The sequence below is a fragment of the Lolium perenne genome, chromosome 7, assembly GCF_019359855.2.
Source record: "Lolium perenne isolate Kyuss_39 chromosome 7, Kyuss_2.0, whole genome shotgun sequence".
Taxonomy (NCBI): Eukaryota; Viridiplantae; Streptophyta; class Magnoliopsida; order Poales; family Poaceae; genus Lolium; species Lolium perenne.
Genome location: NC_067250.2, coordinates 227385047 through 227390436, shown reverse-complemented (window position 1 = coordinate 227390436; position 5390 = coordinate 227385047).

Here is a 5390-nt window from a genome sequence, read left to right as displayed (position 1 = left end):
TTTTTATTTTAGTTTTATTATGATGATGACACTCCCCCCAACCTTTGCTTACACAAGCCATGGCTAACCGAATCCTTCGGGTGCCGTCCATCAATCACATACCATGGAGGAGTGTCTATTTAGTTTAATTAATTTGGGACTGGGAATCCCATTGCCAGCTCTTTTTGCAAAATTATTGGATAAGCGGATGAAGCCACTAGTCCATTGGTGAAAGTTGCCCAACAAGATTGAAAGATAAAACACCACATACTTCCTCATGAGCTATAAAACATTGACACAAATAAGAGATACTAAGTTTTGAATTGTTTAAAGGTAGCACATGAAGTATTTACTTGGAATGGCAGAAAATACCGTGTAGTAGGTAGGTCTGGTGGACACAAATGACATAGGTTTGGTCTAAGGTTTGGATGTACGAGAAGTATTCCCTCTCAGTACAGGTCTTTGGCTAGCAAGGTTAATTAGCAAGCATAAGAGTTGAGGGAAACAAACAAATATACATGTGATAGAAACAATCATGCATCTTCCTTGTAAGCACAAACAATTTTAACTTTAGAATAATAAGCTATGAGCTAACAAGAAAGAAATACAATGAAACAACTACATGTATTTCTCTTTTCTACTTAAACCTCAAAGTGTTGTTGCTATTGACCAATGCTAAGTTTGCCAAAACCAAATAGATTTATTCAATGCTCCCAAAGTGATACCAATACTAACGACAAGGTAAATCATATAATAGAGATTGCAAACTAAAATAAGATGTGCAATATGTAAATGATAAGACTTCTCATTAATATTCCATAACGATAACTCACACCAAGGGATACATAGATAACCAACTAAAGGAGAGATACTTCCAAACTGCAACCCATCTTATACGATAACTTCCCTACTCATGATATGACACTACTTGACAATAAAAAGTAAAAGATAGTGATGATGTGATACCGCGGCACTCCGGGATGCCAATACCGATGATGAATTACTCCTTTGGCGATGATGGTGATGAACTCCTCCCGCGCTTCTTACAAAACTCCTTCAACTTCAGTTTCTCAGCTTGGCAATTCTGCACTAAGTCTCGAAGAGATTCATTGTTATCTGAAGTTGGCGGTGATGACCTTGTGATGTGAATCGAGTGGTATTCCAGCATTCTTCGGAGGCGACAATTCTCCTCCTGGAGTATCTCCACTTCTCTTCTTAGAGCCCGATATTGATCACAAAACTCATCGGTAGTTCGTAGAACTTCTTCCAACACAGGGAAGTAGTCGAGGCTAAGAGCGGGTGGTAAAGGTCCCTGCAAGTTATGAGAAAAAGAACGTCGAGTGTCAACAGATCCCACCAAGATTTGCTTGCTCCCAACGGCTTGCTGCTCTTGTCTTGATGGCACCCTCTTCACTTCTTCCTCCGAAAGCCCCTTGCCCTTGTTGTTGGAGACCATGGTGCTTTTAGACCGAAAACAGATCCTGGCAGAAACAGCTCAAAACAAAACACGTCGAGAAAACGATATACGGACCTCCAGGGGTCCGGGGGATTATATAGCAAAAAATTTCACGACACAAGGAAAGTACCAGATCGAACTAGAGTCGGAAAGGGGCGACGAGGCGGCCAGACCATAGGTCGGCGCGGGCCCAGGTCAGGCCGCGCCGCCCTATGGTGGCACGCCCTCGTGCGTCCTTTCCACTCCGTTTCGATCTCGTAATTTTTCATATTTTCCAAAAATAGCAAAAATATTGTTCGGAAAGTAAATTGCGTACTTTTCATTACCAGTACTGTTACCTATTCAAAGTCGAGTTCTGGCGGACTGTCAATTTGCCCTTTGATGAAAGCCTCCGGTGTTTCCACTTGAATAATATCAACATCAACATTATAAGAATCACCCGAGATATAATGCTTGAGTCTTTGTCCATTCACCACTTGCGTGGCATTGCCTTGGAGAGAGCTAATTTTGATTGCTCCTGAACGATACACCTCCTCGACAACATATGGTCCTTCCCATTTTGAGAGTAATTTCCCTGCAAAGAATCTGAGACGAGACCGATACAATAGGACTTTATCCCCAATATTAAATTCTCTTTTAATAATCCTTCTATCATGCCATTTTTTAACTTTCTCTTTAAAGAGTTTAGCATTTTCATAAGCTTCACTTCTCCATTCATCTAGAGAACTTAATTGCAACAACCTCTTATCACTGGCAAGTTTAGGATCTTTATTTAATTCTCTAACTGCCCAATAAGCTTTGTGTTCTAGTTCTAAAGGTAAATGACAAGCCTTCCCATAAACCATTTTATAAGGTGACATTCCCATGGGATTTTTATAAGCAGTTCTATAAGCCCATAGTGCATCCTTCAATTTACTAGCCCAATTCTTTCTAGTTTTATTAACAGTCTTTCCCAAAATAGATTTAATCTCTCTATTTGATAATTCTACTTGACCACTAGTTTGAGGATGATAAGCGGAAGCAATTCTATGATTAATACCATACTTAGCAAGAGTTTTTCTAAAACCTCCATGAATAAAATGAGAACCTCCATCAGTCATAATATATCTAGGCACTCCAAATCTAGGAAAATAATGTCTAAAAGCATTCTTAAAGAGGTCTCACCATCAGCACTTTTTGTAGGTATTGCTTCCACCCATTTAGTAACATAATCAACAGCAACAAGTATGTGAGTGTTACCTTCTGAAGACGGAAAAGGTCCCATGAAGTCAAATCCCCAACAATCAAATGGTTCAATAACAAGAGTATAATTCATAGGCATTTCATTACGTCTGGAGATATTACCAACCCTTTGGCATTCATCACAAGATAAAATAAACTTTCTCGCATCCTTGAAGAGAGTTGGCCAATAAAAACCTGATTGTAGAACCTTTTGCGCGGTTCTTTCTCCGGCGTGATGTCCTCCATAAGCACTACCATGACATTTACTCAATATCTCTTGTTGTTCATTTTCGGGAACACATCTTCGCATAATACCATCCACTCCTTCTTTGTATAAGTGTGGGTCATCCCAGAAATAATGCCTCAAGTCATAAAAGAATTTCCTCCTTTGCTGAGCTGAAAAGGTTGGAGGCAAGTACTTGGAAACAATAAAGTTAGCATAATCAGCATACCAAGGACTGTCTCGCGAGCTCACCTTTATTACAGCCAATTGTTCATTTGGAAAACTATCATTAACAGGAACAGGATCATAAGCAATATTTTCCAATCTATACAAATTATCAGCAACAGGATTATCAGCACCTTTCCTATCTACAATATGTAAATCAAATTCTTGCAAAAGAAGTACCCATCTAATAAGCCGCGGCTTAGCATCTTTCTTTGTCATAAGGTATCTAATTGCAGCATGATCAGTATGAATAGTAACTTTTGAATCAACAATATAAGATCTAAATTTATCGCAAGCAAAGACTACAGCTAATAATTCTTTTTCAGTTGTAGCATAATTTCTTTGAGCAGCATCAAGAGTTTTACTAGCATAATGAATAACATTCAGTTTTTTATCTACTGTTTGTCCAAGAACGGCGCCTACAAAGAAAATCACTAGCATCACACATAATTTCAAATGGTAAGTTCCAATCAGGAGGTTCAACTATAGAGCAGTTGTTAAAGCTTTCTTTAGAGTTTCAAAAGCTTCCTTACAATCATCATCAAAAACAAATGGTACATCTTTTTGAAGAAGATTAGTAAGAGGCTTTGAAATCTTGGAGAAATCTTTAATAAATCTCCTATAAAACCCAGCATGACCAAGAACACTATGAATACCTTTAACGTCCCTCGGATAGGGCATCTTCTCAATTGCTTCAACTTTAGCTCTATCAACTTCAATACCTCTCTCAGAAATTTTATGTCCCAATACAATTCCTTCATTAACCATAAAGTGGCATTTCTCCCAATTAAGAACAAGGTTAGTTTCTTCACATCTCTGCAAAACTTTATCAAGGTTTCACAAGCAACTATCAAAAGAATTCCCATAGGCGGAAAAATCATCCATGAATACCTCTACAATACTCTCACAAAAACCATGAAAAATAGCAGACATGCATCTTTGAAAAGTAGCAGGAGCATTACATAAACCAAAAGGCATACGTCTATAAGCATAAGTTCCATAGGGACAAGTGAAAGTGGTTTTCTCTTGATCTTTAGCTTTAACAGCAATTTGTGAAAACCCAGAATAACCATCAAGAAAACAAAAATGAGTATTTTTAGACAATCTTTCTAGCATTTGATCAATAAATGGTAAAGGGTAATGATCTTTCTTAGTAACTTTATTAACTTTTCGAAAATCAATGCACATTCTATACCCTACAACTACTCTTTGAGGGATGAGCTCATCATTATCATTAGGCACAACAGTCATTCCTCCTTTCTTGGGAACGCAATGCACAGGACTAACCCATCTACTATCAGCAATAGGATATATAATACCAGCTTCAAGAAGTCTTAATACCTCATTCCTTACCACTTCCTTCATCTTCGGAATTAGACGACGCTGATGTTCAACAACAGGCTTTGCATCATCATCCATATTAATAGCATGTTGGCAAATAGAAGGAGAAATCCCCTTCAAATCATCAAGAGTATAGCCAATAGCTCCTCGGTGTTTCTTCAATATTTCCAATAACCTTTCTTCCTCAATCTCTGAAAGCTTAGAACTAATAATAACAGGATATATTTTCTTATCATCAATATGAGCATATTTAAGATTATCAGGCAAAGGCTTTAAATCAAAAACAGGATCTTCCTTTGGTGGCGGTGTTGTACCCAGATCTTCCACCGGTAAATCATGCTTAAGAATAGGTTGGCGAAGAAAAATTTCCTCAAGCTCATCTCTTTCTTTCCTAAAAACTTCACTCTCGCTATTCTCCAAATGTTGCTGCAAAGGATTATTAGGAACAAGAACAATAGATGCACACTGCTCCATTTTAAAATCATTATTAGGCAAATCAGCTTTATAAGGAGTTTTGGTAAATTTAGAGAAGTTAAACTCGTAAGATTCACCAGCAAATTTAGTCAAAATTTTCTCTTTCTTGCAATCTATAATAGCTCCACAAGTATTTAGAAAAGGTCTACCAAAAATAATAGGACAATAATCACTAGCAGCAGAACCAAGTACCAAAAAGTCAGCAGGATATTTAATCTTACCACATAGAACTTCCACATCTCGAACAATACCAATTGGAGAAATAGTTTCTCTATTAGCCAGCTGAATAACCACATCAATATCTTCAAGTTCACAAGAATCAATTTCGTGCATAATCTCCGTGTAAAGCTCATAAGGAATAGCACTAACGCTTGCACCAATATCACATAAACCATAATAGCAATGATCACCAATTCTAACAGATAGCATAGGAACACTAGCTTGTTTGGGTTTATTAGGATGTGAAACAAT